The following is a 23,429-nucleotide window of genomic DNA, read 5'->3' as shown; positions in this document are numbered from 1 at the left end:
CCTTTGGGTGGGTCTTTGCCCGCCAATCTGTAGCATTTTGAAATGCAAAGCACAATCCAACGTGATATGGTTTGTATTGACACCAATTGACCCAATTTCCTTCCGGTGTAGCCAATGAAAAGTTGACTATCCACTCTAAGCTTGGAAAGCCTAGAAATGTAAAAGCTTGGAGCTCTTTTTGGATCCAGTCTATGGATGATCTTTCCTCCTCCTTACTGGGATGAGGTGGAGGGTAGAATGTGGGCACAATCATTTTCTGATTTAAATGGAAATCAGACAACTTCAGGCAAAAACGAGGGTTTAGCCATCAATACCCCTCTGTCCCTGTGGATCACAGTATTGGGTGGCCCAGAAAACAGTGCCTGCAATTTGCTCACTCTTCTTGCAGATGTTAAAGCAATGTGGAACGCTGTTTTCATTGTTAACAACCTTAATGGACAAGTGTGCAAGGGTTCAAAAAGGGGCACACATTAGAAACTTTAAAACCAGTTTAAGGTCCCAAACTGGGACTTGGAAAGGGTAAGGAGGGAACACATTAGTGAGTCCCTTTAAGAATTGTTTTATCAAAGGAATTTTAAAGTAGGGACATTCTTCTGAAGAGCGCTTGAAAAAGGAAAGTGCTGCAAGATAACTTTTAATGGTCCCAACATTTAGGCCTCTATGTGCCAGGGACAAGAGAAAAGACAAAATTTCCGTGATAGAACATAGAAAAGGATCAACATTCTTTTCTCTGCACCAGTTGCAAAACGTTTTCTAACGGCAATGGTAGAGATTTTGTTGCTGGCCTTCTTGCCGAAAGCAACACCTCCATGATGTCATCTGGAAGGTCCCAATCCTTGTTTCTCAGCCTTTCAGATACCAAGCATGAAGGTGGAGAGTCTTGACCTCTGGATGGAGAACCTGGCTCTCCATTTGCGAGAGAAGGTCCTCTCTCTGAGGAAGACGTAATGGAGGACAGATGGACATGTGTAGAAGGTCCCGGTACCACATTCTCCTAGCCCAATCCAGGGCAATCAGGTTCATGCGGTTTCCGAACCGTCGCAATCTCCCGATGACCCGAGGAATGACAAGAATCGGAGGGAAGGCGCATAGTAGTGGGAAGTTCCACTCCACCACAAACGCGTCCCCTAGTGCTCCTGTCGGGGGAAATTCCCTTGAGCAATACCTTTCGCACTTCCGGTTGATTCCAGTCGCAAACACGTCTACTTGAGGGGTTCCCCAAAGGGCGAAGATCTCTTGAAGGACTTCCTGAGCCAGTTCCCACTCGTGGGACACTGCTCTGCCTGCTCAGAGCGTCCGTCATATTCTCCTCCCCGGCTAGATGAACTGCCATTAAGGAGATTACTTCTTGAATTGCCCAATACCAGAGCTGCATTGCCTCTCTGCACAGAGGTAGCGACCCTACACCTCTTTTGTTTAGATAATGCATAGCCACTGTGTTGTCAGTCATTACAGTCATTATCAGGACATTTTTTCCTCTGACAGATGGCAGAAAAGCCTTCAGCGCTAGTCAGACTGCTCTCCGCTCTAAAAGGTTGATGTGTAGTTTGGACTCCCATGGAGACCAAAGACCGCTGATTGTCAGATCGTTGGCATGAGCTCCCCATCCCATGATTGAGGCGACCGTCACTACTGTAATCTCTGGCCATGGTTGCCAAAAATGTTCTCCTTTTAGGAAGTTCTCTGTGCAAGTCCACCACAGAAGATCCTGCCGAACCTTGTTCGGAATCTGAAGAAGATCCATCATTTGACCTAAGAACTGGGACCATTGAGTCTTTAGAGCCCATTGAAGGGATCTCATCCTCAGGCGTGCCTCTGGCACTAGGAAGATGCAGGATGCCATGAGTCCTAGTAATTTTAAGAAGTCGTAGGCCTGGAAATTTTGGGCATTTTGGAATTTGGAAACCATCTGAAGAATGTCTTGAGCCCTAGATTTGGGAGGTGAGCTCATGCCCAAGGATGTGTCTAATACAGCCCCAATGTACTGGAGCTGTTGGGAAGGTGTCATGTGTGACTTCTTGACATTGAGGGAGAAGCCCAGTCTGTGGAGGAAGTGGCAGGTGACTTTCAGATGATCCAAGGCTTGTTCGGCAGAACGCGCCCTGATCAACCAATTAGATGTGAATCCCCCTCTCCTGAGGTGCGCTGTCACCACTACCATTAATTTGGTGAAGACCCTGGGGCGGAGAACAACCCGAATGGCAGGACTCGAAACTGATGGCGTGAATCGCCAACTACGACCCTCAGGTATTTTCTGTGCTTGAGATGAATTGGCACATGAAAATAAGCATCCTGGAGGTTCAATGACACCAACCAATCCTGAAGTTGAAGGGCCTGAAGGATCTGAGAAAGAGTGACCATCTTCAACTTGTCCTTCCTGAGGAGCTTGTTCAAGCTTCTTAAGTCCAAGATGGGTCTCAGTCCTCCGTCCTTTTTAGGGGATCAAAAATATGGGGAGTACCATCCCTTGTTCCTCTCCGCTACAGGTACTGGTTCTATAGCACCTTTCTCCAGCAGGGTTAAGACTTCCTGCTGTAGGAGAGGGTCTGGAAATTAGCGCCTGCTTGGTGGATTGCTTTGAGGGGAGTTAGAAAAAGGACGGCAGTAACCTTGGGCTATTATTTCTAGAGCCCAAACATCTGAAGTAATAGTTCGCCATTCTTGCAGATGCTGCGACAGCCTGCCTCCCACAGGTGTCTTGTGATGCAAGTCCTCAAAGTGGGTTTGTGGTGGTTGCTGCCGCCGCTGATGGTAAAGAGGCTGCAGCTGGAGCTGGCTTTGCACGTTTTCCTCGTCCACCACGAGTGGCCTTTTTCTGGCCTCTTTGACTGGCCATTCCTATCGCCTTGCCATATGAGGAGTAGTAACGATTGGATCGCCCCTTCCAAGACTGTCCTGATGCACGAAAAGGCTGAGCTTGCCTAAAATCAGCTCCTAAAGACTTGGCAGCCGCTTTTGAGGTCTGCAACCGCTCAAGGCTTTCGTCAGCCTTCTTGCCAAAAAGGTGAGACCCGTCAAAGGGCATGTTCAGAAGACGGTTTTGCACGTCTGATGCAAAACCAGACTTCCGTAACCACGCAAATCTGCGCATTACTGTGCTAGTGCCCATGGACCTGCTCACACTATCTGCAGTGTCCAATCCAGACTGAAGGGATTCCTGCATGGCCTCCTTTCCATCTTTAACAATGGCTAGGAATCCTTCCCTTTCATCCCTTTCTAGCATGTGCTCCGCCGCCATTGCAATGCACTCCCACAGAGTGTATGAACATTTTGCCAAGGCACAGGTGGAGTTGGCCGATTTTAACGCCATACTCCGAGCTGAAAATACTTTGCATGCCAAACCATCCCCATGCTTGTCATCCCTATCCGGAGGGATAGAAGGGTACGCCACCTTACTTGAAGCTGTGGCTGCCTGGATCACCAGACTCACGGGAGTAGGGTGCTTACACAGATAGCTGGGGTCGCTACTGGAAGGGCGGTATTTTGAAGCAAGGGACTTCTTCACCGGAGGAATAGAGTCCGGGGTCTGCCAATTTTTGGCCACCCTATTTTGTAAGGCTACATGAAAGGGTAAGATTGGATCTTCGGTGGGACCATGATTCGATATATCGGTCAGATCAACCTGGATGAACCGAGTTGGTAGTCTAGCATTTGACCTAAGTATTTGACCACCTTTGTTAGTTGTCTGTATGAGGGATTGGCATGTTCCCGTGGTTCTGGCCTGCCAAATCTGTTTCAGGTGAAGGATCAATTCCACATTATGCAAGGTTTCCACCAGATCCCTCATCCTGCTTTTCTCAGAAATTCTGGGAAATGTGGGGGTGCCATATTCCAGTCCAAAAGGAACATTCTCCTCATCAGACCTCTCCTGTTCTTCAAAAGTTGAAGGTAAGGATTTGACATTTTTTTTCCTAAGAAGAGGTTTGAAAACCTTTTCTGGGAGAGGTGTATCAGTGGAACCTGGAGGCATTACAGCCTTTGCGGACTTCTCTTTTGCTGGCTGAGTTGGAGCCTTTAGAATATTTGATGCCGAGGGCGTCGGGGTCGACGTTGACAAAGGTGTCGATGGTGCCGACGAAATAGTGGTCGATGGAGCTGGCGTCGAGGCACTCTTTACTCTTTGAAGGCTTACCCTTCGAGGTGTGGTGGGTTCCGGGCGGCGTCTGAACTCAAACGGTCGACTTGAGTGGTCTTTTTCGCTCGGCATCCTGGAGAGATCCCGATCCCTCCTCCATCGATGACCCGGCTCGAGGGCGTGCGAGTGTCTGAACGGTAACGCTCCTGGCCGGCTTCCGAAGAAGGCGCGGACCGAGGCTTAGTCTTCAAACACCTCCATAATTTTTATTCTGAATGCTTCACATTCTTTAGAGGACGAATGTTTTGTGGGGCATTTCATTCTTTCTGGGGATCTGTCCGAGGACGAGGTGGAAGGGGACCAGTGGCGTCTTTTCTTGGACTTTTTCGCCAAAGACGAAGAGCGGTGTGAACCACTTCGGGATCTAGACTGATGCTTTTGCCTTTCGCGTCGAGGAGATTTCTCCTCACGGGACCTAGAGTCGATGCTAGAGAATTTTCAACCTACCTGCAGTTTTCCCTTCCTCTCTCACAAGGCCTTCGCAGTCATGGCCTGGCACTTTGTACAGGCCTCCATATCGTGGCCTTCACCAAGGCACCACAGACATTCTCAGTGCGGGTCCGTGATGGACATTTTCTAACCGCAGGATTTACACTTTTTGAATCACAGAACTTTGAGGCGCGACGAGTCTCCGACGCAACACGTACCGTGGAAAAACAGAACTGAGGCCAACTGGCGCCATGCATGCTACTTGTATACCCGATGACTTCACCCTTGATGGAAGCCTCCGAGGGGCTGCGACTAGACATCGACGCACGGCACCCTCTGCTGCCGAGGGGAGAACACATTTTTCCGAAGCAGTTGAAGCTGGATGGAATACATCTAAGATGAGGAATACGTTGGAGGACACAATCCATTCGAAAGGGACATCTCCATCAGATGAGCGAACCAAGGTGGCAGGCCCACATAGGAGTCACCAATATCATTGTGACTAATTCCTGGTGCACCATCTTGGGGGCGGGTGGGAGACACAAATTTCCCTGACCATGTTATCCAGAGTCCGTTCCCCTTGGAACGGTTCTGGGTGTACCTGGAGGCGTAATCTTGGCATTGAGCATTCTCCAGATTTGCAAACAAGTCGATCTCTGGGAAGCCCATTTCCGCGACGTTGGAGTTGATGTCTTTGTGTAATCGCCATTCGTACTCTATTGGTAGTGGGAAATCTCTGCTGTGTACGTCTGCCAGAACATTGAGTTGCCCTGGAACATGTTGAGACAACAGAAACTTGTTTCAGAGCCCACTCCCAAATGTTCTGGTACAGTGTGGCCAGCCCTGGAGAGAGAGTGCCCCCTTGCTTGTTCAGATATTACATGGATGTGGTGCCGTCTGCGAGGATCAGGACCGTCTTTCCCTGCAGTTGTGTCTGAAAAGCTTTCAGTCTTTTGAACACCGCTAACAGTTTCAACAGGTTTATGTGGTTGGATGCTATGTCTGACGACCAAACTCCATGCGCTGTCTGTTGAAGCAGGTGAGCTCCCCACCCTGTGAGAGAAGTATCTGTATTTAGAGTGGCTTCCACTGCGGGGATGGTGAAGGATTTCCCTTTCAAGAGGTTCTCCCTCAACCACCACCACAGCGAGAGAACGAGGGCTGGCGAGACAACCACTAGATCGTCCCATTGACCGCCGGCCTGACACCACGGGCCGTTGAGCCACTCCTGCATTGGACGCAAGCGCGCGAGGAACCAAATAAATGCATGACGCGATCATTCCCAACAGTCGCATAGCTTTGCGTACCGTCACTTCTCAACTGGCTACATATTGAGGGATTTGAAACAGCATGTTTTGGACCCTCTCGTTGGAGGGGAAGATGAGGCCGTCCTTTGTTCAAATTAGAGCTCCTAGGAACTGTTTGACCTGACTGGGGTCTAGGCTGGATTTCTTCTCGATGCAGAAACCTAGACTGAATAAAAGATCTATAGTTTTTTGGGTATTTAACAGACAGGTTTCATAGAAATCCCCTGTTATGAGCCAGTCGTTGAGGTAAGGATAAACGGGGATGGATGGCATGCGCAGGTCTGCTGCTGCCAGTACCTATGTAAATACCCTTGGTGCCGAAGGGTAGTACTTTGAACTGATAGTGCATGTCTTGAATCATAAATCTGAGGTATTTTCTGTGCGCAGGCAACATTGAAATATGGAAGTATGCATCTTTCATGTCCAATGTTGCCATGTAATCCCCCTGTCCCAAGCTGTATTGACTTTGAGGGAGTCGTTGCCCACGAAAGGAACGTCTATTCCCGCCCCCCCATCTTTGTGAAGGACTCTGGGTGATCTGATCCAACGTCTTAAAGGTGTCATGCTCCTTTTTTGCAGTTTCGAGGGCTTCATCCACTGCCTTTCCAAATAAATGAGTCACCTCAACTGGTTTATTTATAAGAGAAGCTTGTGTCTCTGGCTTGAACCCAGAGTTTCTTCGCCATGCATGCCTTTTCAGGAGGGTACTTTGAGCCAAAGACCTTCCGGCCGTCTCTGCTGCATCCAAAGTATTTTTAAGTATACTTTGGTTAACTTGCCAGCACTCTGTCACTGTTGAGAGCAGACGGACTCGCAGTGGCTCGGGGACTTATTGAAGGCCCTCCTCTAGCTTGGCCCATTGCACATCAGCATAGCTGGCTAACAACTTTGTATTGCTGGCGATGCGAGTGGAGTAAGCCATCGCCGCAGTGATCCTTTTCCCCAAAGCGTAAAGTCTCTTACATTCCTTGTCAAGGGGTGCCTCCCCAGTAGATAGGGGAACCCCTGCTCTTTTCCTGGTGGTTCTAACAACCAATTAATCTGGAGTAGAAGGACCCCTGATGTAGAGGAGGTCATAAGGGGAGGATCGAAACAGCTTCTCTACCCTAGGATTCACTGCTCTAGTTAAGTGCAGCTGTTAATAAAGAAGGGGCCAAGCTCTTCTTAATTGAATTTAGTAGAGGAATAGCTTAGCTGGCGGGTGGTTTTTCTTTCAAAATGTCCTCAACAAAATCAGTCTGTGAAACGGCTTCTTGGGTAGCAATATTGAAGTGTTCCCCTGCTTACCTCAATATGGCGTTGAAAGCCATTTGATCGTCAACTGGGGAAGCCGGTCTAGTGGGGGTTGTTAGAGGGGAGTCCAAACACAAGGCATCAGGTTCCGGAGTTGGAGTAGGTGACTGCCAAGGGCGAGGATCAATGGAGTCCGGGTCTACTCCCCAACCCTCAGTGGGGCCTAAATGGACCTCCTAAGAGTCGACAAAGGGATCATAGTTTTGAGCCTCCTGCTCAATGAGGTCATAAATGTTTTCCTCTTCATCATCTTGAGTAGGGTCAAAGACCCTCTGCAGCTTAGCCACAGGGAGAGGGGGATTTTCCTCCCTAGACCTTTTGGGTGTGGACTTCTCAAAGAGTTGCACAAACCTCTCTAGCATGTCCATACATCCTTCAAATGTTTCGCTAGTCCAAACAGATGAACCACACCGGTCCAGGGGTGGAAAGGGCTCATCTATTGGATCCTCTGTCTGCAAACGTCGAGATTTTTTCTTCAACGCCGAAGAAATCCTTTCAGGAGCTTCCAAAAAGTATTTGTGGTTCCGCCCGATCACGCGTGTCCTTTTGTTTGTCTATGGGCCCTTCCGTAGGTTCTGGAAAATCCTTCGGCCTATCCTTGGATTTCGACAAATCCTTGTGCTTGTCCTTTGTTTCAACGAATCCTCGGACCGTTGCTTGTGAGAATCCGCCAAAATGATCCTGGTGATGCTTTCTGTAATCACTTCAACATTGGGAAGTTCTGAAGTACGGGCCTCTGGTTGCGCGACTACTATCGGTGGAACCGGGGCCTTTTCGGCCGTGAACGCCTTCTTCCGATGCATCGACGGAATGGTGGATATTGGGGTCAGCGCCCTTTGATTTAGTAGGCCCACCTGCGGTTGCGGGGAGGGCTGTCGACCCAGACGGTCAGCAGGTAGGGGCGAAGTTTTTGGTGTGCACTTTGGCGCTATGGGCCGCATCAACTGCTTCGTCGAAGACATCCCTTGGTTGTGTCTTTAGTCTGGGGAACATGCAAGTCTATGTCGCCAAGGTGTACTCCGTGATCTTCGACCCACTCGATGACAACGGCATCGACATCCTGTTCATCACAGAAACATAGCTGGACGACAACTACTAAATCACACTCCAAAGCTGCCTCCCAACCCACTTCAAATGCCTTCAAATAAACAGGAAAAACAAAAGAAGGCAGCATTGCAATAGCATTCAGAGAACACCTTAAAATAAAAACAGACAACCGCTCAACATCCTCAACTGTGAAACCATGGTAATACACCTAACAGCGACCCCAAAAACCAACATTCTATTCATCCTGGTGTACAGACCACCGACATATGATGCAACCTTCGTCGACAACTTCATCGAAGCCATCACCAACATAGCCATCAATCAGGAACACCTAATCATCCTGGGGGATTTCAACATCTGTTTTGAAGACAGTCACGCCAACTCCCAAAACTCACTGATAGAACTCACTACCATGAAACTACCACAACTAGTCAAAGGGGCAACACACTCGGCAGGACACACCCTTGACGCAATTTTCACCAAGGAAAAATCATCACCTTGGCACCTCTGATACAAATACTGTGGAGCGACCATCTCATCATCCCATTCGTGATCACTCTGCCTACTCAAATTTGCATCCAACCTCCTAAACTCACAACCACCACAAAAAGAAACTGGAAACATGTCAAAAAAAGCAACCTATTCGAACAACGGGAATTAACCAAACCCTCAACTACAGAACTAGAGCTAGCTGACCTAGACGGGAAAGCGGAGCTACTACACAAATGGATTGCAGATACAATTGACAAGATTGCCCCAGAAAAACCATTCACCCATCAAAAAAAAGAGCAATGGCAAAATGGTTCACCCCACTATTAAGCACTATGAAAAAGGAAAACAAAAAGATGGAGCTGGAATACAACCCAGACAAAAAAAAAAAAACACTGTTCCAGAAACAAATCCGTGCATACAAGAAGGAAATTCAAAAGGCGAAGAGAAGACATTACGATGACAGAATCACCAATGCCAGCAGCACACAAAAATAAATGTTTAGCATCATTAAAGAGATGATAAACCCACCAGGCTGCGACAACACCCCAAGCCCCTCAGAGAAACTATGCAACAACCTGGCAGACCACTTCAAGAACAAAAGAAAAATAAAATAAAATGACATCCAACAAACCATACCAAACAGACCAACCACAACGTACAACCAAACAAACCTAACACTGAACCAGAGCACAAACTCAAAGGCTTTCCAAAAATATCAGTAGAGGCATTCGCCTTGCTGGTAAAACACAGCAAGAAAACGGGATCACCCATGGATCCCTGTCCCCCGGACATCTACAAATCAATCCTCACACAAGGAACGCCAGCAGAATATTACATAAACCTTCTAAATCTATCACTAGCAACAGGAACTGTACCGAAGACCTTCAAAACAACAAAACACGTGGCAGCGTAGAAGACCTCTCCAACTACAGGCCGATTTCAAACATCCCCTACCCGGCAAAACTCCTGGAAACATATGTATATAAACTAACCCAAGAACACGTAGAAAAATACCACCTGCTAGACCAAGCTCAAATTGGTTTCAGACCCGCAGGAAGAACGGAAACAGCACTACTATCCATCTGGGACGACCTCAAAACGAACGCAGACTCAAACACAACCTCAGCCCTTATTCTGCTCTACCTCTCCGCAGCCTTCAGCACAGTTAACCATGACACCCTAACCAAAAGACTGGAAGACATAGGCATAACAGACACAGCACTACTCTGGACTAAATCTTTCCTAGCAGACAGAACAGAAACCCTATGGATTAAACCCTTCAAATCCACTCCACAAGTTAACGAGTGGAGTACCGCAAGGATCCTCACTATCACCAATGTACTTCAACATTTACCAGACTCCAGTTATCAGAATCTTCAAAAAAATACAACCTTACATGCTGCAACTATGCAGATGATACTCAAATCATCTACAAAATCAAAGGCGCCCAAGCTGATCATTCAACCCTAATCGAATGTCTAAAAGAAGTCTTCAAATGGATGAATGCGAACAACCTGAAAATAAACCCAGGAAAGACAGAAATCATGATCAAATACAAAGACTAAGAAGGAAACCGCCATCCCGTGGCCAACGGAAATGGGAACCGCACCATCACCATCTAAGGTAATAAAAAATCTGGGAGTCCTGATGGACAACACCCTAACCTTAGAACCACAAATAATAACAGTCAAGAAATGTTCTTTCCTCCTCCACACAGCAAGAAGAATCCTACCTTTCCTCGCCTTCACGCACAAAACTCTCATTATCATCACCCTCATAATGTCAAGCATCGACTATGCTAACAGCCTCTACCTCAGAATACCTCCTGAAGAAACTACAACGGATTCAAAATACAGCAGCCAGACTACTTCTCAAACTATCCAGAAAGAATCACATAACTCCTGCCCTTAAAACACTACACTGGCTCCCAGTAAAATATCACATCACCTTCAAAACAATGTGCATAACGCAATGGGCAATGAGTGGACAAGGAGCAGAATTCCTGCAAAACAAGATGACAATCTACAAACCAACGAGACTCCTCAGGTCAAGCAACGAAATCCACTTAGCACTAAAACCATACCTTAAGAAAAAACTTAGAGGCGCATCCTTCTACCACTTAGCTGCAAAGACCTGGAACATCCCAAAAGAAATAACACCTAAAATTCAGGAAATTACTAAAAACCTGGCTCTTCAACACCACAGACCCAAACTGAAAACCGAAACAGAAAGGAAAAAGGAGGACTTTAGAGGACACTGAAAAATCCCAGAACGGACTAAGAAACCCCCACAACACCTAGAAAGGTGACACCAAGGAAAATAGAACACAAGCGACACCCATAAAGACAAAAACCAACACCCCCAGCCAATCCCACCCAACTTCCTCACTCGCCCCTTAGCTGCTACCAGGTACCACAATGTTATAGAATTTTCAATATTAGCAATCACCACACTGAGTAGTGGACATTAGCAGGTACACTGGCCACATGAGTGGGAAAGGGAGACAGGTAAGGTTATGAAGGGAGTTATGTTACTTTGCATTTATATAGCGCCTTAAGTACCATTAGTATAGTCTCAAGGCGCTGCTAGGTTGAACGCCATCGGGAACCGAAGTTCAAGTCAGTAGAGAGAGTAGAGAGTCTAAGGTGCGTGTGAGCACCGTATAAGTGTGCAGCTGGTGTGGTATTCGTGTAGTAGCCGCTTCTTAACGTTAGGTGTGGTGGTTTAGAGTTCAGGAGTATGTGTTCGTTCTGGCAGGTTTTATCTGGCTGTGTTAGGCCTGAGGAGAACGCCTAGTTGGAGGGGTGTAACCAGCAGAGTTTTAGTTAGAGTGATGGGGAGTATGAGGCGGATGTTGGTATGAGAACAGCTATACCAAATGGTGTCAGTATCTCTGTGTTCTAGTTGGATGGTGGTGTAGAGAGAGTAAGCGTGGTGATGTGATATGACATGCTCTTCAGACTTTCTATGCACTCTAGACCATTCCATGTATGTCGCATATTTCTATGCGCTCCAATTTGTTCATGCACTCTACATCAAGGCCTTTAATCCGCATTACGCGCTCAACTGGACTACACATTCCTCCGCTCTAGGCACTCATCCGCATTATGCAATCGTCTGCTCTACCTATTCATCCGCTCTATGCACTCGTCGGCTCTACGCACTCATCCACTCATACTCGAGCGCTCAAGGCACTCATCCGCTCGCTCTAGGCATTTACCCCTCTACGCAAAAATCTGCTCTAGGCACGCATCCACTCTATCCATTTACCCACTCTACACATTCATCTGTTCAGTGCACTCATCCGCTCCACCTATATGATCCGTTCCTGCATTTCGTTCATTAATCCTACATTATCGGTACAGCCCATGTCACTTATCGTACGTATTCAGATTTGTTTCCTGCTCTTCATCAGTCCTATGCATTACACCCGATGAATCTATTTGAATAGTCTATTTTCTGCTTTCCCTTCATAACATACACTCATACAATCCATGCCATCTGTCCGTGCACCGATCCCACTTCTGAATTCTTCATTAGATCCTCTTCATTTTATTCTTTGTTCATTTTGTTTCTTTCGATTTACTTCGATTATTCTTTTTATTTACTTCACAGGTTTGATCATTTTTTCTCGATCTATTTTGTTTGTCTTTTTTAGCTGATCAGTAGAGGTTATTCGTTTATGATTTGTGATTTAGGGCCTGGATCTGATACTGCATTGCTGTTTATGATCTAGTGTTTTGGGAGCATCTTTGAGATGGTGTTATCCAGTTTGAGTTAGATTGAGTTCGAGTGGGTTTTAGGGGAAAAGCCAAGTTTTCAGAAATTTGCGGAAGGATACGAGGACTTCGGTGAGTCAGATGTGGGGTGGAAGTGCGTTCCACAGCGTGAGGGCCCAGGCGGAGCATGATCATCTGCCTAATCTGACGGAGTTTGTTTTTGGTATCACTAGGAGGCCTGCTGTGCTAGATATTCGAGTATGTGCAGGGTGATAGGGTTTCAGTTGGTCTTGAAGATATTGTGGTCCTGTTTTGTGCAGCGCACGGTGAGAAATGCATAAGGTTTTGAAAGTCACCCTTCGGGCGACCGGAAACAAGTGCAGAGTTTTGAGGGCTGGGGAAATGTTCGTCTCTCGGGCCAAGCGCTAGTATGAGTTTGGCTACGGCATTGTGTGCTCTTCTTTGTAGTTTAGTCAGTTGGTATGCGTAGACTCCGAGGTAGAGGGGGTTAGCGTAGTCCAGTCTTGATATGACAATTGATTGGACATTGGAGAGTGTTTGGAAAGGAAAGGTACGGAAAAATGTGCTTAAGAGTTTTAAGGTGGTAGTGGCAGGACTTTGAGACGTTATTGACTTGGCACTGGAGTGTTAGGTCAGAGTCTAGGACGCATCCAAGGTTTTTTACCGATTCAGAGGTTGGGGGGGGGGGGGGGGGTCGGTGAGTTGCCCATGGCAGCTGGCCAGGGTAGTGGGTGTGGAAGAAGTTTGGTGTTGCCACATACCATGATTTCGGTTTTAGAGGGGTTTAGCAAGAGGTGGTTTGTGGTCATCCAGAGCTCTATGTCGAGGAGGCAGGAAGCAAGGACAGGTCGGCAGTTGGGTTTTGAGTTCAGGAGTTTCAGAATTAGCAGAGTGTCATCGGCGTAGTTGTAGCACAGGATGTTGTGCGTGCAAATTATTTGTGGGATGGTGGCCATGTAGAGATTGAACAAGAGGGCTGATGGGCGTGCTCCTTGTGGAACTCCGGTGTCGACTGGACGGGCTTGGGAGGAATAGGTTAAGAGTAGGGTTATTTGATTCCTGTTTTTGAGGAAGGATGCTATCCATCTGAGAGCGGTTCCACAATTTCCTAGGGAGTGGAGGCGGTCAAGAAGGATTGAGTGATTGTGTCGGAAGCGGCGGATAGGTCAAGGAGGATTAAAGCGGCGCAACCCGGAGAGTCTGTGTTTTTAAGGTCATCCCAGATTGAGGTTAGGGTGGTTTCAGTTCCGTGTCGGGCTCTGAAACCTTACTGAGCGGGGTCTAGGAGATTATTGGCTTCGACAAATGTATTTAGTTGGGAGTAGGCGGTTCGGTTGAGGAGTTTGGATAGGAACCTGGTGTTAGAGATGGGGCGGTAGTTTTTGGGCTTGAGGGAAGGTTTTTTTTTTTTTAATTAGAGGTTTGACATGAACTGTTTTGAATGCGTTGGGAAAAATTCCTGAGGAAAGGGAGTCATTTATGAAGGTTCTCGCGTGTTCTCCTGCGCAGGTCAGAGCGAAGATTTCTTGGAGGGTTGAGGCTGGGTAAGGGTCTAGTGGAGAGCCAGAAGGTTTGCGAGCAGAGAAGTTTTAGAAATTGGTCGGCAGATATTGGACTAAAGGAGTCGAACTTTGGTTGAGTAGTGGTCACAGGCGGTGGGTTGGTCGGTAATGAGGGTGAGTTGCTTGGTGGGAGTAAGCAAACAAGTTTGTTGGTTAGAGCATTTGTTCTTTCGAGAGCTGTAGCGTAAAAATAGAGAGAGTGAGTCGCACAGTGATTGTGAGGTGGTTGCGGCAGTGGTGATGCATGATGGTTTGGTGAATTCGGTGATGATTTTGTGAAATTCTTTGCTGGGTTTTTGCATTTGAGGATTCGGGAGTTGTAATGGTCTTTTTTTGCTTTTCGGATTTCGGCCTTGTACTGACGAAGGTGCTGGGCTAAAGTGGATCTGCTCAGGGGAGATATTTCCTTCCGCCATTTGCGTTCTAGGTGTTTATATAGTTGTTTCTTGGTCTTCAACTCAGGTGTGAACCATCTAGGAAAGAGGCCACGGCGGGCTGATGGTTTGCAACAGGGTGTGAGCTGCATTAGTGCTTTGTTGAGCCAAAGGCGTTGGGAGGTGAATTCATTATTGAGTAGGCAGGTAGAAGGGGGGAGACTGTAGGAGTGCGTCGGCTAGGTCCAGAAGGATTATTAGTTTCTTCCAGCATTTGCGCAGATTCAGGAAGAGGGTTGGGAGAGCGGATGGCGAAAGAAACAATGAAGTGATCGGACCAGATGATAAGGGTTGGGGGGGGGGGGAGAGGTTTAGCTGTATTAGGTTGTGGGAGCTGAAGATGGCATCAAGAGTGTCCTTTGTAGTGTGTCTGGCTGTGTGTGAGGTTGGAGGCTTATTGCGTCGAGGCCATCAACCAGAGAGTGTGTCATAGGGTTGGTGGGAATGTCCAGCCATATGTTGAAATCACCTAGAAGGGTGAGGTTGGGATGCTCTAGTTGGATGGTGGCAATAGAGTCGCAGAGGTTGTTTGAGAATTGTCTATCGTATGCAGGGGGTCTGTAGATTATTAGGAAGCTGTGGGAGAACGAGGGGGAAAGGGATAGTTTAACTAGAGTGATTCACAGGAAGGAATGGAAGGTTGGTCGTCAATGATTGAGGCTTGGAGTGAGACTTGAAGGCGAAAGCTATTCCTCCTCCTCTAGAGGGACGGTTCAGTAGGATGAGTGAGTAGTTGGGGGGGGGGGGGGGGGGGGTGGGGGTTGGCGATAGGGGTGAAGTCAGAGAACCAGGTTTCGGTGATGAAGACCGGGTCTGTTTTGTCAGAGGCGAGGTCAAAGATGCGGTGTCTGTTTTTTGCTACGGATCGAGCATTAAATAGGATGCAATTCACCTTGGTAGAAGAGGTTGTTGTCGGAGCTGCACAGGTGGGGGGTGGGGCAGGAGAGGGTGGAGGCTGGGGAGCGGGAGGGGTGGGGTGGTTGATGGCCGGTGGGAAGAGTGGGCGAGCAGTGGAGTTGGTGGATGCGAGTGTTGGGATGATTGGTTTTGGAGGTGGGGTGTGCAGGGTCAGTGGTTTCGGTTGTGGAGCAGTCGAGGGCGAGGGGTTTTAGGTAAGGTGAGGTGTGGGGGGAGGGTGGGAAGTGGGATGAGGTGGGTCTAGATAGGGGAAGCGACGAGTGCTGAGAGATTGAGGGGGACCAGGTATGATTCCTCTTTAGTGTCTTTGTTGCGATTGGTGTGTGAAAGAGGGTAGGGGGGTCAGAGGGGGCGAGAGATGAGGATTCCGTTCTTGCTAGGGCTCTGCGTGCAATTTTTAGGGAGGGGAAGGACTGTGGTCAGTGTGGGATGATGGTTGGGGTTGATGGGAGGAGTGTGGGGTGCATGAGTGCTGGGCAGGGGGTGCCTGCGAGGCTATTGAGGGGAGCGGGTGTGCTCATAGCCGGCAACTCGGTGGAGAGATTCAGGGGAGCCCTGGTGTTAGGGTGGGTGCCTCGCCATCGAGCACCTCTGGCTTGGTGTTTGGAAAGAGGCAGGGTGGGGGATGTGGTGGAGGTAGGGAGGATTTGGGGTTTGTGACGGGAGGTAGGGTTAGCAGGAGGGGGGGGCGGTGCACGGCGGTTGTTTCCGCTAGTCCACTGTGGATCGGGTTCACTCATGGTAAGTAACTGTGATATTATTAAAGGTTTCAGGGTTCAACTAGCTAGGAACAGTTCTACGTCAGCCAGGTCAGACTATTAGGCACACTTCTAAATTCAGCTTTGCACAGAGAGGATATCAGGCACACTTCCAAGTTCGGTTTTGCCTAGGGAGGATATTAGGCACTTCACTAAATTCCAATTTGCACAGTGAGGATAATTAAACACTTCAGAGTTCAACCAGGGGTGGCTAGTGGCTATTCGGCACACTTCTGAGTTTAACTTTGTACAGAGAGGGTATTAGGTACACTTTTAGGTTCAGGTTATGCACAGGGAGGATATTAGGCACAGTTCAACTTCCCACAGTTGGATTTATATGTTATGAACAGTTCTAAAGTCCACCATGCCAGGCTAATTAGGCACGCTTCTAAATTCAACTTTTCACAGACAGGGTATAGGCATACGTCTAAAGTCAGGCTATTGGGCACACTCCTTAATTTAACAATGAAATCTTGCTTTATAAGTGTACCTATATCACTGACATGCTTTAAGGAGAGCTCAATAATGCAATGATAGCATAGTATGCAGATTTTTACAATAGTTAAGAATCTAGGGTTGAGTGGTAGGGTAGTATGGCTTGAAATAATTGCTTCTTTCCCTGCCCTTGCCACACTTACTTATTTTCGTCTTCCTGCTAATACCTGCAGATACAACTAGGAGCTGTCGCTGAAAAGGCCGTCCTTTGTCTTGGGTCCTTAGCCGATGGGCTGCCCTGGGGGGATTGGTAATGAATGGGAGTCCTCTTGTCAGGACCAATGAGAGGGGGGTGGCAGGGAAGGCCGGATAATCAGGAAATGGGTGCGGGGAGGGGGACAACAGGGCTAACTAGGGGACAGGCGGACCACGGATGCCACCAGAAACTGGTGGAAAATTACCTTTCGACCGCGCTCACAGGCTCCAAGGAGGAAAGGAGCTGGCGCAGGCACGCGAGTCTACACTCGCTGTACAGGATCTGAATGGACCAATGGGATGGGGTGGGCGGGAACGGGAGGCGGTAGGGCCCGAGAATCAGGAAATGGGTGCTGGGAGGGAGAGGGAGACAATGGGGCAAACTAGGTGGCAGGGGGACCACAGATGCCACCAGAAACAGGTGGAAAATTACAAATTACCTTGCAACCGCGCTCACAGGCTCCAAGGAGGAAAGGGAAGTTGATGAAAGCGGAGGCCTGATGTGAAAGGGATAGTGAATACCTGCCCAGATTAGGACAGAGGCGCAGGAATGCTCCCACACCCCATCTGGGGACATTACGCAAACACAGCACCTCAATCCAAGAGAGAAATGCCAACTAATCAACTCCACTAACAACTTCCCCTCTGCATACAGCTCTCAAAACTCCAAACCAAACAACCACAAACCTACAGCACATCAAACCGCACAAACTTCACTACATTGCAACAACAAAACAAAGACACAGACTCACAACAGTACACAACTACTACCGGCCGAAGACACCCCAGTGCCAGCCAACGGAACCACCAGGCTGAGGCCGCCAACAACACATCACTGCTTTCTTGCACTTTTAACTCACCCTCCCTTCCTCTTTCAGAGCCGCCAGAGCGCCAAGGGACCACTCTGGTGGTGATAATGCACGGTACAAATATCCTTTAACATATCAGGACCAAAGTCTTGCCTAGCAGTGCCAGGGACAGACTACGCGGAGCGAGAGTGCTCCCCCGAGAGGTCAATCGCCTCCGAATCAGAGGCTTGTTAGTCACTCAGCCCCTCGTCACAATCGCACCATCGGCGGTTGTGGCAGCGGGAGAACCAGACTCGGCCTGCGACATTCCATAGGCTGCCCACTGCTCAACACGGCACACCTTCAAAGGTTTCGGGCACAGGAGCTTGCAAGCTGCACAAACCGACTGTCATGATGCCTACCCCTGTTAGGGCCTATTTGGGTGCAATCCTGGCGCCAGGCTCAGATTAAAACCTACCTGATGCAGACCATGCTGCAAACTTACCTGATGCAGACCATGCTGCAAGAGCTCCAAGCCAAAAGAGGCTTGGAAGGGACTACTTTACTTGGGGACTATTTTTTACTCGGGAGGGGCTGGGGAGGAATACTTACCTGGGACTACTTTGGAGGCTATTTAAACCACGCCCGAAGAGCAGCACACGCTTCGCGTAATTCTGCATCCAGCAGCGTAACGCTCACTGTGCCTGCAAGTCTGCATCCAGCCTTCTGCCAAGCCCGCCTCGATTTTGGAGCTCCTAGAAAAAGGGAGAAAGAAGGAGAAAAGGTTAGAACAAGAGCAATACCTTTGATACTTACCTGAATTCCCGATCCATCGCGCCTTCGAGCTGGAAGAAAGAAGTTCTTTTATGCGCGTCGTGTCGCCTGCTGCAGCGCCGTGCTGAACTCTCCGGCCTTCGCAGCATCTTCACATTCCACCGCATCCTCCTGCATGTTCCCGCCACACTCCGGCACCTAAGGAGAAGACAAGAACAGCAAGGTGAGCCAAGGGAATACACAGAGGAATATTAGTTACCCCCCATAGACTTACCTGATTTTACCACCGGGGGTACTATTCCTCTTCACGGGTCGGCGCAGCTTCCACTGCATCTTCGCCGAACCCCGGCTCCTAAGGGGAAACAAAAGGACAGCAAGGTGAAACAAAGGGACTAAGGGGAACCATCCTCACCACAATAGACTTACCCGATTACCGCCGGAGATATAATTCCCCGAGACTTCATACTTTCTCTCAGCGCCTGAATAAGGGAGAAAGCAACAGGTTACATATGGACATTATTTTATCGAACTGTGTTGGAAAATACAAATCCTTACCAGAATACTACCCGTTGCCACGAGGAACTCTTCATTAGGGTCAAGCTGCAACCTGCAAGGAATCGGACAAGAGTGAAAGTCAGGCATTTGAACTCTTACGAACTTTATACTTACGGCGTCTTGCCGGGAATCTCGGAGTCAATATTGTTCTGGAACTCACCAATTCCTTCGAGCCAGTGAAGCAACTGGTTATCAACGCGCCCCTGCGCTCAATGCAGGATGGAGAGCTCATCTTTTCAAACCATCAGGTGAGACTAAGAGGGGACATCAAAGGTGATCTGTGGGGAGAACAGCAGGGGTGGGGGGGAATTACGCTCAACTCCACGGGTGGTTAATTCCCTTTCTCCATTTGCAGAAGAATATTCCTACGGGCCAAGCAAACGAAGCTAGGTGGGCCAGTCCAGTCCGTCATTTCGGCCCTACGCGTCACATTGGTGGAGACCGCAGCTGTCCAGTTCCGATCGACGCCTCTGTGGGAGCAGGTGAGCGTAACAGAGCTCCTCCCCTGGGCGAGACAGGAGAACTCAGGTCTCTGAGGGTCAGGTGGTAGGACCCTGACCTCAGTCAAACATCCCCTTCTGCTCCTGCTGCTCCCAAATCACGAGAATGCAATTTTTGGGGAGCTTGTGAAGTGGGAGCAAGATACAAGGAAGTGCATTCTGGGACTGGAAGTTCAAAACTATTTCTTTTTTAAAAACAGAGGGGTCAGGGCCCGGCTGAGGGAGACCCTCAAGTGTGAACACTAAGGAGGGGTCAGAGAATCCAAAGAGCTTTTGGGGAGAAGTCGAGAGCACGTAGGAGGACCCGGAAAGCCAGAGTGCAGAAAGAAGCCTTCAGAGACCAAAGTGGAAAGTGGAGCTGAGACGCCCACTCAATGTTGGAGAGAGGCGTGGCGTGGCTAGGGAGACATCTCCAGGAACCCGGGAGAAAGCCTGCTACAAGCAACTGGCGATGTCCTGAATGAAGGCCAAATGCAGAAGAACTGTGAACATGGCTACCAGTGAGTTTGAGAATGAAAGAAACCTGGTGTGTGCAGTCAAAGGAGTGATAAAATAACAGAGCGGTCCTGCACCACAGGCGTGCCCAGTCGAAAGTCTGCATTTTTGGTGCATCGTATCAGAAAAGGAATGAATGTGAAACACATCGAAGTGGTCATGCAGAGGTTAAGCAAAAGCCTTGCACAGTCCAAAGTCTTAAGATGAACTAAGGAAGAAGGAATTGCGAATAACCGGTCCGAGCCCAGCTGAGGGAGACCCATTAGAAACAGTGAACCCTTAAACTTGTGCCCTTTAAAAAAAGCCTGAAGAGAAGAGAAGGAACTTAGTTTTGTATGTGTCCAGGCATCCTGCAAACAAGAGACTTTGTTTTGGGGAAAAGACTGTCGCGGAAAGCACTGATTGATGCCCTGAACTACATCCTTGAGCCAGAGAAGCCAAAGATGTGAGAAAACTGAAGGTGTCTCGGCCACTAGTCCCCAGGGATCCGTCATCCAGGTGGCCAGGACACAGCCATCGCTATTGGATCCAGTTCCTGGGGGTGGACCAGCGCAGGAGGATCACCTAGATCGGGGTGGGGGTGTCTTTAGGGAGTGTAAGTGGGACAGACGGGTGAGACACTGTTCCCCCTTCCTTATAATACCTTTTTCCGATCCTATCCCGTGGGATATTTAAAAGCTCTACCTCCCTTTTCCTGCGCGAACACTTTCTCACACCGCAAAAGTGAACAGACTAACACCAGAGCCGTTTACCTGACATGTCACAACACAAATTCAGGCAGAGTCAGGCAATTGCCGATAACTACGCACACTTGATGGCCCTGTCCCTTCTCCCACAGGGATTAAAGGCAGAGCACACTGAGAAAAGCTGAAAGCATGAGGAAGCAGTCATTCCGGGACGGCAGTTCAAACGAAGGAGAAAGGCGGCGAAAACCGAAAAGGCAAGGAGAGAATTGCCCTTGCCCTTTTCAATCCAGACCCGCAAAGCCTTCGATAAAGGAACAGCAAGACCGGGAATTGCAGCTGACGATTGGTGCGACAGATGTCAATGATACACGGGGACCTCCCGCACCAATAGCCAGCGAAGAAAAAAAAATTGCTGCTGTGGTACCGTACTTGACTCCAGCGGTAGAAAAGCCAAGTTCAGCACAGGGCGGTGAGTAGGAGGAAACTGATAAAACAGTCCGGCACACTAAGCTCCTGGTTGCAGTGGCAACATTTGCATAAAGAAAAGAACAAAGGTCTTTTGTGAACCACCGAGGTATTAGGGTTAGAGTGGTCCAGCGCCATGTGGGCCCTCAATCAAAAGACTAACAAATGCCCTGCTCCTGAACAAGGATGATCTGTTGAACTGAGAAAACTACAAGAACCAAGAGGCCCAAGGTGAGGCCAGCAAGAGATGTCAAAGTGGTCATACAAGGGTCGAGTCAAAACCTCTTGTACAGTTGAAAGTCTTTGCTTTTCAATTCATCATGTGCCAAAGTGAACTGCATTGTGGTGACAAATGTGAACCTGACCGAGGGATGTCCACAGTAGTTGGTCTGAGCCCGACTGAGGGAGGCTGATGTCGTTTAAGGGATCGGAGCCCTGCTGAGGGGGGTTCCTCGGGTGAAGAGTAATCACCCGACATATTTATCTTCACAAGGAACTTTTGCACGTCATTTGTGATGCATCAGGCCCTCTGAAGCAAGCGATTTTGCAGAACGAGACTAGGGCACAGAAGGCCCTGATGGGAGAAAAAGGAACTGTAAACTCGGGCCAGAGAAGCCCCAAAAGTGTGCTGCGCTTGAGCGTCCTTGCCTTGTCCCGACATCCTTTTGAACACTTCTGTGTGCACATTACCCCACACTATTTTGTATTAGCGGTGAAGACTGGCAATAGGATTTTCTTAGTATAGGCCCTTTTTATTTAACTAGACTCCACTAGGATTGTATTATTATTGGATGGTCGTAGCTTGCTCCCATCTTAGATTCAGGTTTAGATTAGGCGTTTATCTGATCAATTTTTACAGTTTAATAAACTCCCTTGAACTGTGATCACTTGTGTCTGTCTTGCTTTGATACCATGCCTTCCTTACACTGTTCAAAGCTCAAGTCTGCTGCCTTGTCCCGTGCTGAAACGTGGGGTAGGGGGAGCTTACCACTCAACTATCCAGACCTATTTTATGAACACTACTTTTGCATACATAATTTTCCCACACCATCTGTATTTAGAAGTAAGGATTGGCAATAGGTTTATTAGTATAGGCCCTTTTTATTTTGCCAAGACTCCAATAGACAAGTGTTATTTTTACTTTGATAGTCGTAGCTTGCTCCCATCTTTATAGACTTTGGGTTAGATCGGCGTTTAACCAACCCACTGAAGTTCAATAAACACCCTTGAACCGTGTACCACTTGTGTCTATGTACCATTTGTGTCTGTCTTCACTGTTGAATACCATGCCTTCCTTACAATAACAAACCCTGCAGTTAAAAAGTTGGAAACCAGGCAGGCAATACACAGAAAAAACTATTTGGGGGAGGGGTTTGGGAGAAGTTGGACAAAGTAAAATCTCAAGAATGTATCACCCGACAACTATGAACAAAAGGTGGCAGTTCGCTGTGTGGTGGGGTACAATATGGGCATTGGAGAAAGTAACTGCCTCATTGTCTGGGTCAGTGGAAAGGTTCTGAGCCATCTGATCACTATTTGTGGGATATATGGATAAGCATTTGCATGTGGGACAGACCGTTTATCACTGGACGGGAAGAGTGGATTTGAAATTACCAACAAAGACACTCTGGATACAGGGGCTTCGAGGGGCCGGAAATCCCAAGGACTCGGCCAGGGTGAAAGGCGCTAGAAAGGTGGAGGTTTACCGATGTTAAAGTGAGCCAATCTTGCTCACAATGGTCTACTAGTCAGGTCATGAGGGAAGCAGGGACACCATTGTGTTCAGGAGAGAACATTTTTGTTTGGTGAAGTTATGTTTGACCATTTTAGGTTCGTTTTGTACATGAACTAAAGTTGGGCAAAGCTAGGGCATAACAGATAATTTTCCCATTAAATCATCTAGTAAGCTGAATGGATGGCCGAGTTATTATAATTCTTATGGGCATTTGAGGTTACGGGTTGGAATGTAGACCGTGTTCATGTACCCTTTTTTTTTTTACATGGGTGTCTGATATAACTATCTCCATGAGGATTAACGGGTCAGGCAAGCTGGTCAACATCTCCACTTAGAGCCTTCATGATGTCAACAGTCCAGACTTTTGTTTAATTTTAAATCTATTCAGCAGTATGATATTTAAGCTAATTTGTTTGGTGTTGAACCTAGAAGACTATATACTGTATTACTGTTGTCATTTTGTAATCACCCTTTGCAAGTCTCATTGCTTTTCTGAAAAATCAAACCGATGTTGCACACAGAAAAAGATATTGGAAGCAAATTATTTTGGTTTATATCAGTAAGGTATAATTAAAGAAAGTCACAGTGATGAAGCCAATGGGTATTTCACTTCTGGAGGACTTTTT

The 23,429-nt window shown here is 48.0% G+C and overlaps 1 protein-coding gene across 2 annotated transcripts in view; it reads right to left on the bottom strand.

Moving 5' to 3' along the window:
- The window catches only part of UBE2Q2 (ubiquitin conjugating enzyme E2 Q2), a 1,419,211-nt gene that overhangs the window by 1,175,634 nt on the left and 220,148 nt on the right, over positions 1-23,429 (bottom strand). The window lies entirely within an intron of this gene.

The sequence above is a fragment of the Ambystoma mexicanum genome, chromosome 11 (genome assembly GCF_040938575.1).
Source record: "Ambystoma mexicanum isolate Mex_15411 chromosome 11, UKY_AmexF1_1, whole genome shotgun sequence".
Classification (NCBI taxonomy): Eukaryota; Metazoa; Chordata; class Amphibia; order Caudata; family Ambystomatidae; genus Ambystoma; species Ambystoma mexicanum.
Note: the sequence above shows the minus strand (reverse complement) of the source record. Positions and strands in the feature narration are given on the sequence as shown.